Here is a 14,443-nt window from a genome sequence, read left to right on the forward strand (position 1 = left end):
TTTGGGGAGAGAGCTGAGAGCAACCACTAGGATCCTGGTGCTGAGTCATCCCCCATACTGTAGCAGCCATCATGTTCTGGCAGACCCTACCCCTCTGAGTGGCAGCAGCCTGAGGAGAAGCAAGGGACTCAGGAGGGACTCTGTCCCACGTATGGTGCTTAAGCCTGGCCGCTGAGTGCAGAGTGACTAGATTAACAACTGAAGGAGTCAGCCACAGACAGTAGATACCTGGTAGTCTCTAACAGACTGCCTAAGGCCAGATGGGTTCACCATCTGACATCACCAGAGGCAGATCCAGAAAGAAAAAGAAATGGTAAATACTAGATGCTACCGAGACGAAATACACCATGGTCTTCTCCATGATTTGCAATATTGTTTTTCCTGCATAGCTTTTTGACATTCATTTCCTGTACTTCAAGTTTGTGCATATTGTCACTAGATTTTATATTATAATTTATTTTAATTCACATATTTTTGTCCTTCCCTCTTTTTACCTTCTTCTTTCCTTTTAATATTTTCATTTTAAATTTTGTTTTCTTTCTTGCTGTACCTTGTTTCCATTCTGCAGTCTTACTATTTCTCCTTTGTCCATCCTCTTAAAACCAATTTCCTTGTCCATGGTCATCTCACATTCCTTTTTCCACTCTTAAAATACCCACGTTCTCTCTCCACCTTTAGCAATCTTTGCTTTTTGGTTGTGGGTAGGGTAGTTTTGTTGTATTTTTAAAATTTTATCTCTAGATCTTCACTACTTTTGTATTTCAAATCTCGAATTTTACTGTTCCCCTCTCCTACTTTTTTGTCTCAAATTTTAATTTTCCCCTGTCTTAGCCTGTTTTTTTCTTTTTTTTCTCTTTCATTCTGCTGTTTTTCTTTTTTCTTTTTCTTATCAAATTTTTTAAAATTTTTATTTTTTGTTCAAGGACATTTGTCTCTACCTTCCCCCCACCACTTTCCCCTGCCCCCCTCCTCCACCTCCTTCCTTCAGTTCTTCCCCACTTTGGCTTTGTCCATGGGTCCTTTATACTTATTCCTTGACTTGACCCTTCCCTTCCCTTTCCCTGCTCCCCCTTCCCTCTTGACTCTGTCAGTTTGTTTTTTCTTTCAATGTTGCTGGTTATATTTTCCTTGCTTGTTTGTTTAGTTGGTTGGATTCCACTTATAGGTGATATCATATGGTATTTCTTCTCAAATTTTAATATTTCCCTGTCTTAGCCTGGTTTTTGTTCCTCACTCTTAGTATTCCCTCTGTCTTTATCACCTTAAAATCACTTTCCTTGCCTCTAGACATCTCTTAAGCTTTACTTTTCTTTCCTCCCCTCTTATCCCCATCCCACCCATATTAATTTTAGCTCTTTTGTTGTTAATAGAGCTGTGGTGGATCTTTTTCTCCAATTTGGTTCCTATTTTTTATTATTTATTTACTTTTTTTCCTTTTTCTTTCTCTCTCTCACTATTTTTTTAATTTCTGTTTAAACCTAATACTATATGCTTCCCTTCTCTTACTCCATTCTGCCTTCTTCATTCCCTTTTTTATTTATAATATAAGGTTTACTTCCTCTTTTCTCATTGCTCAGATTCCCTACTCTTATTAGCACTTCTCCTTCCACCCTCTCAAAGTCATTTTTCTTTCAGTAGGTCCTCTCATTTTCACTCTCCTTTCTTATAGTAGTCTTAATCTCTTTATACCCTATTGATAGTGGTTCATTTGCTGTTGATAGTGGAATTGTGGGTGGGAGTTATTTTTGCAGGTGTGGGTTTGTTTCCTGGGCTTTGTGTTTTCTTCTGGGTAGCACCTGCACAGCAGCATACAAGACATGGTGGGTGGAGTGACCCTCAGTAGATCAGCTAGAGGGAAGGACCTACCAAAGAATGACCCAACAACAATCAAAACCCAGTTATATCCAGAGGGCCAACATAAATGGCATAAAGGGTATTCCAAGAGCATCGAGTTTAGGAGATCAAGGAGACTGCACCACTGGATCACACAGGTCTCATATCATATAAGTTCACACCACAAAGACAGGGATTCAAAGCAGATCAATTTAAGAAGCAGAAGCAAAAAAGAAAAGTCTCCCTTAAAATGGGGATATGAAGACACAAACCACTATCGAAAGGAAAGGAGGAATCTCCAGGAAAAAAAGCTAAATGAAATAGAGGCAAGTAAACTATCAGATATTGAGTTCAAAACAATGTATATAAAGAAGCTTGATGAGCTCAGTGAACTCAGAGAAAATTACCAAAAACTACAAGGAAGCTACAAGAAACTTACTGCAAATAGGATGAAAAAGGAAATAAAAACTGTCAATAAGAGCCATGAGGAAATGAAGAATACAATTTCTGAATTGAAGCACACAGTAGAAGGAATCAAAAGCAGGCTAAATGAAGAAGGGGGTCGAATTGGTGAGCTGCAGGACAGGTAGAAAAAAAATTCCCAGAAAGAGCAAGAAAATGAAAAAAGATTCAAAGAGAATGAAGAAGGGTTAAGGGAACTGCAGGACAACACGAGACGTGATAATATACTTATGATACGGCTAGCAGAAGGAGAAGTAGAGGAGCAAAGGATAGAAAACATAATTGAAAAAGTAATGATGGAAGACTTCCCTAATTAGAGGAGAGAAAAAGCCACCCAAGTCCAAGAAGCACAGAGGGTCCCATTCAAGATGAATACAATGAGGCCCACTCCAAGACACATCATAATTCAGATGGCAAATATCAAAGACAAAGAGAGAATCTAAAAAGAAGCAAGAGAGAAACAGAAAGTATATACAAGGGAGCTCTGATAAGGCTAGCAGCTGACTTCTTAACAGAAACCCTGCAAGGCAGAAGGTAATGGCAAGAATATTCCAAGTAATGAAAAGCAAAGGCCTGCAACTAAGACTGTTCTACCCAGGAAGGCTCCAATTAAAATGGAAGGCAAAATAAGGAGTTCCCCAGACAAAAGAAGGCTAAAAGAATACACCTCCACCAAACCTGGGTTGCAAGATATGCTATAGGGTATGCTTTAAGAAGATGAAGAAAAAGAGTGAGAGAAAAACACAGGAATAAAGGGTAAGTGTGGCAATGAATTAGTACCTATCAATAATAACTTTAAATGTAAATGGATCAAATGCTCCAATCAAAAGACATAGGATAGCCGAATCGATGAAAAAAACATGACCTGCACATATGCTGCCTACAGGAGAACCATCTCAAAAAAACAAAAAAACAAAAAACAAGATCTAATCACACTGAAAATGAAGAGTTGGAAAAAAGTTGTTCCAAGCAAATGGACAGGAAAGAAAAAGCCAGGGTAGCAATACTTATATCAGAGAAAATAGGCTTCAAAACAAAGGCCATAAAAAGAGACACAGAAGGACACTTCATAATACTTCATAATTCATCAGGAGGTCATAAACATTATAAACATATATGCACCCAACATAGGACCACCCAAATACATAAGGAAAATCTTGGAGGACTTCAAGAAAGATATAGACAGAAAGGAGTGGCTTTTGGCCAAGATGGAAGCATAGGTAGATATAGTTTGCTTCCTCATACAACTAAAATAAGGACAACAACAAGTTTAAAAACAAAAAATAATCAGAACTGCCAGTAAATTGAACTCTATGGAAGTTCAATAACCAAGGAGATAAAGAAGAAACATTCATCCACACTGGTAGGAGGGGTTGAGATGGGGGCAGAGAAGATGCGCTGCTAGGCGGTATCTGGAGGACCAGGTTGGTGAGGCGGTGGCTGGCGGAGAGGGTGGTCCCATATTTGTGTGCAGATAAACTGGGAGGAACAGCAGGGGAGCAAGACAGACTGCGTAACCCAGGGTTCCAGTACGGGAAAAGAAAGTCTTAAAACCTCTGGCTGTAAAAATCTGTGGGGGATGCAGCAGCAGGAGAAACTCTTAGCCTCATAGAATTCATTGGAGAGTCCCACAGGGTCCTAGATCATACACAGACCTACCTAACCAGAATCAGCACCAGAAGGGCCCAGTGTGCTTGTGGGTAGCAGGGGAAGTGACTGAAAGCTGGTGGGGAGCCAAGCAAGTGGCATTGTTCCCTCTATGAACCTTTCCCCGAAATACAGCATCACAACACAGCGACATGGGTTCCTCCTGCACTGGAAAATACCTAAGGCTCTACCCCTCCCAACACAACAGGTGCGCTGAGACAAAAAAAAAAAAAAAAAAAAAAAAAAGGCCCAAATGAAAGAACAGATCAAAGCTGCAAAATTAGAACTAAGCGATGAACAGATAACCAACCTATCAGATGCACAGTTCAAAACAATGGTAATCAGGATGCTCACAGAAATGGTTGAGTATGGTCGCAAAATGGAGGAAAAAATGAAGGCTATGAAAAATGAAATAAAAAGTATTCAGGCAACCAACAGTAAAGGCAGAAAACCAGGACTCAAATCAATGATTTGGAGCAGAAGGAAGAAATAAATATTCAACCAGAACAGAATGAAGAAAAAAGAATTCAAAAACAATGAGGTGGCTTAGGAACCTCTGGGACAACTTTAAACGTCCCAACATCCAAATCATAGGAATGCCAGAAGGAGAAGAGGAAGAGCAAGAAATTGAGACCTTATTTGAGAAAATAATGAAGGAGAACTTCCCCAATCTGGCAAAGGAAATAGACTTCCAAGAGATCTAAGAAGCTCAGAGAGTCCCAAAGAAGTTGGAGCCAAGTAAGCACATACCAAGGCACATCATAATTACATTACCCAAGATTAAAGATAAGGATAGGCTCTTAAAAGCAGAAAGAAAGAAGATAGTTACTTACAAAGAAGTTCCCGTAAGACTATCAGCTGATATCTCAAAAGAAACCTTGCAGGCCAGAAGGGGCTGGAAAGAAGTATTCAAAGTATAAAAGACAAGGACCTACATCCAAGATTACTCTATCCAGCAAAGCTATCATTTAGAATGGAAGGCCAGATAAAGTGCCTCCCAGACAAGGTCAAGTTAAAGGAGTTCATCATCATGAAGCCCTTATTATATGAAATGTTAAAGGAACTTATCTACGAAAAAATATCAAAAATTATGAACAATAAAATGAAAACAAACTCAAAACTATCAACAACTGAACCTAAAAAAGCAAAAAAACAAACCAAGCAAACAACTAGAATAGGAATAGAATCACAGAAATGGAGATAAGAAGGCATGGGGAGGGGGAGAATAGGGGAAAGGGTACAGGGAATAAGAAGCATAAATAGTAGGCACAAAATAGATAGTGGGATGCTAAGAATACTATAGGAAATGGAGAAGCCACAGAACTTATATGTACAACCCATGAACATGGACAGTAAAGGGAAAGAAACCAGGATTCAAATCAATGATTCGGAGCAGACCAAAGAAATAAACATTGAACCAGAACAGAATGAAGAAACAAGAATTCTAAAAATTGGTGGGGGGTGGGGGCGGAATGTCGGTGGGAGAGGGGTGCAGGGTAGCGGGGAATTAAGGAGAAGACAAAATGGGACAACTGTAATAGCATAATCAATAAAATATATTTAAGAATTAAAATTAAAGATATAGATAGCAACACACTTATAGTAGGGGATTTTAACACTCCATTGTCAGCAATAGATATTCCAAACAAAATAACAACAAGGATATTGCGCCACTGTACAATGGACTAGATCAAATTGACTTAACTGATACATACAGAATTTCATCCTAAAGAAACAAAGTACACATTCTTTCAGAGGGGAGGAGTGGGTGGATAATGGGGAAAGAAAGGGAAAGGTCAGTTCAAGTAACATGTGTAAATGACCCATGGACAAAAACAACAAGGGTGAGGATTGAATGTGGGACATGGGGGTTAGGTAGGGCAGGGGAGAGAAATGGGGGAGAAATGGGGGGGGAATGGGGAAAACTGTAATTGAACAACAATTTTAAAAAGGTAATATAAAGCCTTTTTTATATTTCTGTGGGCATTATTGGGAAGTGAGAACTAAAACCACATGTATTAAATACATCAAGAATGAAAAGAAGGAATCTTCATCCTTATTCATAGGATGCAGCATAAGGTAAAAGTCATATTTTGAAAGATTACTGAAATACTATGTAAGGTTAAGTGAAAAATACTGAAAAAAACCTGGAAGGAAGTATACCAAAATAGAAGTAGCAGTTTCTGCACTACAACCAGAAGGAATGGCAAGAAATATTCCAAGTAATGAAAAGCAATGGCCTGCAACCAAGACTGCTCTACCCAGAAAAGCTCTTAATTAAAATGGAAGGTGAAATAAGGAGTTTCCCAGACAAAAGAAGGATAAAATATACCTCCACGAAACCAGCACTGCAAGATACGCTAAACGAGCTGCTTTAAGAAGATGAAGAAAAAGAGTGAGAAACAGGAACACAGGTACAAAGGGGAAAAAATGAATAAGTATCTATCAATAATAACTTTAAATGTAAATTGATTAAATGCTCCAATTAAGAGACATGGGGTGGTGGAATGGATTAGAAAACATGACCCGCACAAATGCTGCCTACAAGAGACCCACCTGAGAACAAATGCCCTAAACAGGTTGAAAGTAAAGGGATGGAAAAAAAATATTCCAAGCAAATGGACAGGAAAAAAGCCAGGGTAGCAATACTTATGTCACACAAAATAGACTTCAAAACAAAGTCCATAAAAAGAGACACAGAAGGACACTTCATAATACTAAGAGGAAGAATGCATCAAGAAGACATAAAAATTGAAAACCTATATGGACCCAACATAGGAGCACACAAATATATAAGGAAAATCTTGGAAGACTTCAAGAAAAGTATAGACAGCAACACACTGATAGCAGGGGATTTTAACACCCCACTGTCAAAAATGGATAGATCTGCCAAACAAAACATCAACAAGGATATTGTGGAATTAGATGATGCATTAGATCAGATGGGCTTAACTGATACCTACAGAAACTTTCATCCCAAAGAAGCAAAATACAGGTTCTTTTCAAATGCACATGGAACATTTTCAAAGATAGACCAAATGATAGGACAGAAAACAAGGCTCAACAAACTCAGGAAAATTGAAATCGTAACAAGCATTTCCTTGGACTTGAAACTAGAAAGGGCTTCCTAGAAACCCTTGAAACTAGGGCTTGAAACTAGAAACCAACCTCAAGGAAAAAACTCAAAAACATTCAAGCTCATGGAGGCTGAATAGCCTGCTATTAGACAATGAATGGGTCAATAATGAGATCAAAGAAGAAATCAAAAAGTTTCTGGAAACAAATGAAAATGAACACACAACAGTCCAAAACCTATGGGACACAGTGAAGGCAGTCCGGACAGGGAAGTTCATAGCAATACTGGCCTACCTAAAAAAGAGAGAAACATTTCAAATAACCTCACCATACACCTTCAAGAACTGGAGAAACAACAACAAAGCCCAGAGTGAGTAGAAGGAAGGAAATCATCAAGATCTGAGCAGAAGTGAATGACATAGAGACTAAAAGAAGAATTTAAAGGATCAACAAATCCAGGAGCTGTTTCTTTGAAAGGATAAACAAAATCAAGAAGCCTTTAAGCAGACTCATCCAGATAAAAAGGGAGAAGACCCAAACAAATAATATCAGAAATGAAAGAGGAGAAATAACAACTGATACCACAGAAATACAAAGAATTGTAAGAAAATAAGATGAACAATTATATACCAAGAAATTTGAAAACCTTGGGGAAATGGACAAATTTCTAGAAAAATACACCCTTTCTGAATGGAGAAAGCAGAAAGCCTGAAGAGACTGATAACAGCTGGTGAAATTGAAGCAGTGATCAAAAAACTCCCAGCATAAAACGCCCTGTAACGAACCGTTTCACCAGAGAATTTTACAAAACATTTAAGAGAGAGCTAACTCGTGTCCATCTCAGACTATTCCAGAAAATCCAAGAAGAGGGAAGACTCCCAAACTGTTTCTATGAGGCCAGCATCATCCTAATCCCAAAACCAGATAAAGACATCACAAAGAAAAAACTACAGGCTAATATCGCTAATGAACATAGACACTAAAATCCTCAACACAATATTGGCAAACTGCATCCAACAATATATAAAAAGATCATCCACCATGATCAAGTGGGATTCATCCTAGGGATGCAAGGATGGTTCAATATTCGTAAATCAATAAATGTAATACATCACACAAACAAAAGGAAAGACAAAAATCACATGATCATATCAATAGATGCGGAAAAAACATTTCATAAGGTACAGCATCCTTTTATGATCAAAACACTCTGCAAAGTGGGAATAAAGAGAGTGTACCTCAACATAATAAAGGCCATATATGAAAAATCTACAGCCAACGTCATACTTAACAGGCTAAAACAAAAAGCTTTCCCACTAAGACTGGGAACAAGATAAGGATGTCTGCTTTCACCTCTCCTATTCAACATAGTATTTGAAGTCCTAACCACAGTGATTAGACAAAAAAATAAAGACAGATAGAAAAAGAAATAAAAGGCATCCAAATAGGAAAGGAAGAAGTAAAACTGTCTTTGTTTGCAGATGACATGATTGTGTACATAGAAAACCCTATGACTCCACCAAAAAACTACTCCACCTAATAAGTGAATTTAGAAAAACAGCAGGATAGAAAGTCAATATTCAGAAATCAAAGGCATTTTTGTGCACCAACAAAGAAATATTGGAATCAGAGATCAGGAAAAAATATCCCATTTGCTATAGCAACAAGAAAAATAAAGTACCTAGGAATAAACTTAACCAAGGAGGTAAAAGACCTGTTCTCAGAAAACTACACAACACTGAAGAAAGCAATTAAGGAAGACACAGATAAATGGAAGCATATACCATGTTCATGGAGTGGAATAATTAACATCATCAAAATGTCCATACTACCCAAAGCAATTTATAGATTCAATGCAATTCCTATTAAAATACCAATGACATATTTCACAGACATAGAACAAACATTTCAAAAATGTATATGGAACCAAAAACAACCCTGAATAATCTCAGCAATTTTGAGAAAGAAGAACAAAGTAGGGGGGATCACAATGCCTGACATCAAACTATATTATGAAACCACTGTAATCAAAACAGTCTGGTACTGTCATAAGAACAAACACATAGATCAATGGAACAGAATAGAGAGCCCAGAAATAAACCCAAGTCTCTATGGTCAATTAATATTTAGCAAAGGGAGCAGAAGCATAAAGTGGAGTAAAAATAGCCTCTTCAACAAATGGTGTTGGGAGATCTGGACAGCTACTTCCAAACAAAACGAAATTGGACCATCAACATACACCATATGCAAAAATAACCTCAAATGAGTAAAAGACTTAAATATAAGGTGCGACATCGTAAACGTCCTAGAGGAGAACATAGGGAAACTCAGATATTCCACACAGGCAATATTTTCACTGCTATGTCTCCTAGAGCAAGGGACATAAAGGAAAGAATAAACAAATTGGACTTCAACAAGATAAGAAGCATGGCTAAAGAAAATATCAGCAAAACAAAAAGGGAACAATCCACATGGGAAAATGTATTTGCCAATGATTCCTCAGACAAGAGTTTTATCTTCAAAGTATATAAGGAACTCACAGAAGTCCAGTACAGGGAGACAAACAATCCAATGAAAAATGAGCAAAGGACCTGAACAGACACTTCTCCAAGGAGGACATGCACAGGACCCAGAAACTTATGAATGGATGCTCATCATCACTAACCATCAGAGAAATGCAAATTAAAACAATGAGATACCACTTCACACTGGTCCGAACGGTCATGATAAACAGATCAACAAACAAGTGCTGGTGAGGACGTGGAGAAAAGGGAACCCTAGTATGCTGTTGGTGGGAAGGCAGACTGGTGCAGCCACTGTGGAAAACAGTATGGAATATCCTCTAAAAACTAAAAATGGAACTTCCTTTTGACCCAGCAATCCACTGCAGCATTATACCCTAAGAATCCCAAAACACCAATTCAAAAGAACCTATATACTCCAATGTTCATAGCACAATTTACAGTAGCCAAGTACTGGAAGCAACCTAAGTGCCCATCAATAAATGAGTGGATCAAAAAACTATGGTACATTTACACAATGGAATACTATGCAGCAGAAAGATAGAAAGAGCTCTTACCCTTCACAACAGCATGGATGGAACTGGAGAGCATTATGCTAAGTGAAATAAGCCAAAGGGCTAAAGACAAATACCATATGATCTCATGTATAAGTGGAACTTAATCAACAAAAGAAGCAAGCAAGAAAAATATAGCCAGCAACATTGAAAGAGAAAACAAACCAACAGTAATGAGAGGAGAGGCAGGAGGAGGGTAAAGGGGAAAAGAATGGGAAGAGTCAAGTCAAGGAACCATGTATAAAGGACCCATAGAGAAATCCAAAATGGGGAAGTGTTGAGGGTGGGAGCTGGGGGTAGGTGAAGCGGGGGAAGGTGATGGCGGGATAATGGAGGCAAATGTATTTGACCAATAAAAAAAAATTTTTAAAAAGTTATGCTATTACAAAAAAGAAGAAGTAGTCGTTTCTGGAAAGAAATTATTTTCCTTTATGCTTTTAAAATATTTTTCAGATTTTTACACATAAGTCATTGATATACCAGTATTATTTTATATGAAGTCAAACCATGGACAACTGCCTGCATTAAAAAAATCAAAATAGTATAATAATGTCAGTTTCAAAAGTTGACCTAAATAGATTTTATTCGCAGATTTTAAGGGCATTGCAGCCTAGTTGTTGGTTCTACCACTCAGTACTTACTCTCTTGTACCTCAATTCCTTTACATATAAAATAAGACTAATTGTAATAACCTGCCTTACAGGGTTGTGAGGATTAAATTAGGTAGTGCATGTGAAATGCTTAAAGCAGTACATAGAGTATAGTAAGTGCTGGGTAGGTATTAACTATTATGTATTAATTTTAATTTTTAGAAAAAATAATGTACATTGTGAAAAAATCATCAGTGTTTTTAATAGGGAGTAAAGATATGGCTTATGCTAAGTAACTGATGATCATTAAAGCATCTGTATTTGAGTTTAGAATTGATAATCTCATGCTAAGTAAAATGGAGGTTTGACTGCCTGATGCAGCAAAAGCCAAACTCATGAGGTAAGTTCTGGTGCAAAAGGAAACAGGTTTTATTGAGGTGCTGTACAACCTGGGAGAATGATGGACTACCATCTCAAAGACCATCTCTTTCTAGCTCAAGCCCACAATTCTTATAGGGATAGGGAGGGCAGGGCTTTTTTTTTTTTTTTTTCGTATCCAGTAATCTTGCTAGCATTCGGCATGCCCAGGGGACCTATTCATTCAACTTTGTAGCTTTCAGTGCAGTCGGGCCCTAAACATTTGTATTTTTAGCTTTTGGCACACTAAGGCCCTATCCATTCATGTTTCTAGCTTTGGGTAATGCTCAGTGTAAGAACCTCCCTTTGCCACCATCTTGGCCAATGGGGGAGACTCTCCAGTGCTCCAATGGACTGTCTATACTCTACAGTAACAGTATCACACAGTTTCTGTGTACTTGCTCCTTTTCTGTTTAGCACGACCTTTTTATCAGCTGCTCAGCATCTGTGTTAGTTCAGCAGCAAATATGCATTTTTCTTAAGTGCACATGGAACATTTTCAAAGTTAGACTACATGTTAGAACACAAAACAACTCTTAATAAATTCAAGAAAATTAAAATCATATCAAGCATCTTCTCTGACCACAGATGCTGAGTAGCTGATTTTCAGTTTCAAGTACGAAACTTGAAATCAACTAAGATAAAAAAACTGAAAAACTTTCAAATACATAGAGGCTAAATAGCATGTTGTTAAACAATACATGGTTAACAGGGAGATCAAGGAGGAATCAAAAGTTATTTGGAAACAAATTAAAATGAACATACAACAACCCAAATTTTATGGGACACAGCAAAAGCAGTCCTGAGAGAGAAGTTCATAAATTACAGGCCTACCTCAAAAAAGAAGAAGAATCTCACATAAATAATCTAAACAAACACCTAAAAGACATAGAAGAAAACAAAAAACAAAGCCCAGAGTTCAGTAGAAGGAAGGAAAGAATAAAGATAAGAGCAGAAATAAATGACATAAAGACCAAAAAAAGAAAATACAAAAGATGAGTGAAACCAAGAGCTGGACCTTTGAAAAGATAAACAAGATTGATGAATGTTTAATCTGACTCATTAAGAAAAAAAAAAAGAGGGCCCAAATAAACAATATCGGAAATGAAAGACGAAAAATAACTGATACCACAGGAATACAAAGGATTGTAAGGAAATACTATGAACAACTATCTATACACTAAGAAATTGGAAAACCTGAAATTGGTAAAAATCACATGATTATACCAATAGATGTAGAAGAACCATTTGATAAAATATAGCAAAAAAATATGGTAAAAAAAAACTTTCATCAAAGTGGGAATAAAGAGAACATAGCTCTACATAATAAAGGCCATATATGACAAACCTACAGCCAATATCATTCTCAGTGGGCAAAAATTACACGCATTTCCCCTAAGATCAGGAATAAGACAGGGATGTCAGCTTTCACCACTCTTATTCAACATGGTACTGGAGCCCTAGCCACAGTAATCAGGCAAGAAAATAAAAGCTATCCAAGCTGGAGAGGAGGAGGTAAAACTGACATTGTTTACATATGACGTGATAGTGTACGTAGAAAAACTTAAAGACTGCACACACAAAAAACTACCAGATCTAATAAACTAATTTCTCAAAGCAGGATACAAAATTAATATTCAGAAATTGGTGGCATTTTAATATATCAGTAATGAACTATTAGAAAGAGAAATTGAGAAAATCCTACTTACTGTTGCAACAACAACAACAAATACAATATCTAGTAATAAATTTAACCAAAGAGGTAAAAGACCTGTACTTGGAATATTAGAGGATATTGAAGAAAGAAATTGAGGAAAATACAAACAAGTGGAAGCAATGACCATATTCATGGATTGGAAGAATTAACATCATTTAAATGTCCACACCACCCAAAGCAATCTATAGATTCAGCACAATTCCTTTTAAAATACCAATGGCATATTTCACAGAAGTAGAACAAATACTCTAAAAATGTATATGGAGCCTCCCAAAAATCCCAAATAGCCTCAGCAATCTTGAAAGAACAAAGTTGGAGGGTTCACAGTACCTGATATTAAACTATAATACAGGCCATTTTAATCAAAACAGCCCGATACTGGCATCAAAACAGGCATATGGCCCTCTTTGCCATTTGTACTGTGAGGATGAAGACCATTCTCAGCAATCAGACTTTCCACATCCCCAAAAATGTCGACATCACTCTGAAGGGACACACGGTTATTGAGAAGGGCCCCAGAGGCATCATTTGGAGGGGCTTCAACCACATCAACATCGAACTCGGCCTTCTTGGAAAGAAAAAGAGGCTCCAGGTTGACAAATGGTGAGGAAATAGAAAGGAGCTGGCCACTGTTTGCACTATTTGCAGTCATGTGCAGAACATGATCAAGGGTGTTACCCCTGGGTTTCCACTACAAGATGAAGTTTGTGTATATTCACTTCCCATCAACATTGTTATTCAGGAGAATGGTTCTCCTGTTGAAATCAGAAATTTCCTGGGGGAAAAAATACATCTGCAGGGTTCAGATGAGATCAGGCATTGCTTGTTCACTATCTCAGGCCCAGAAAGATGAGTTGATTCTGGAAGTAAACGTCATTGAACTTGCATCAAATTAAGCTGCTTTGATTCAGCAAGTCACAACAGTTAAAAACAAGGATATCAGAAATTTTTTGGATGCTACCTATGTTTCTGAAAAAAAGAACATTTCAGCAAGCTGATGAATACAATCTAAGTTGTCCAGCTATAGAAATAGCAAGATGCTGAATGATTCCTCACACTTGCAATAATCCTTACATTTATTTGTATAATTTTAAAAGTGCAAGAAAAACTGTGTATTGAAACAAAAGAACAGGCATATAGATCAATGGAACAGAACAGTATCTCAGAAATAAATGCCTTTATGGTCAACTACTATTTAAGGAGTCAAGAGCATACAATGGAGTAAAGACAGTCTTTTCAATAAATGTTGTTGGGAAAATTAGATAAATATGCCAAAAAATGAAACTAGATCACCACCTTATACCATACACAAGAATAAACTCCAAATGGGTAAAGGACTTAAATGTAAGTCACAAAACCATAAAAATCATAGAAGAAAACATAGGCAGTATATAGGCTTATATATTTCCCGGGGCAAGAAAAACATAAACAAATGGGACTACATCAAACTAAAAAGCTTTTGCACAGCAAAAGAAACCATCCAAAAAATGAAAAGACAACCCATTGCATGGGAGAACATATTCGCTAATGATACATCTGATAAGGGGTTAATTTCCAAAATGTATAAAGAACTTAATGCAACTCAACAAGAAGATAAACAATCCAATTAAAAAATGGGCAAAGGAC

The 14,443-nt window shown here is 37.2% G+C and overlaps 1 protein-coding gene and 1 pseudogene across 5 annotated transcripts in view; both read left to right on the forward strand.

Moving 5' to 3' along the window:
- IFT88 (intraflagellar transport 88) overlaps positions 1 to 14,443 on the forward strand; it is a 211,100-nt gene that overhangs the window by 64,805 nt on the left and 131,852 nt on the right. The gene's annotated exons all lie outside the window — the stretch shown is intronic.
- Positions 13,245 to 13,861, forward strand: LOC129082326 (60S ribosomal protein L9-like; annotated as a pseudogene).

Source organism: Pteronotus mesoamericanus, unplaced genomic scaffold (genome assembly GCF_021234165.1).
Source record: "Pteronotus mesoamericanus isolate MK-2021 breed Mesoamerican mustached bat unplaced genomic scaffold, CSHL_Meso_final scaffold_125, whole genome shotgun sequence".
NCBI lineage: Eukaryota > Metazoa > Chordata > Mammalia > Chiroptera > Mormoopidae > Pteronotus > Pteronotus mesoamericanus.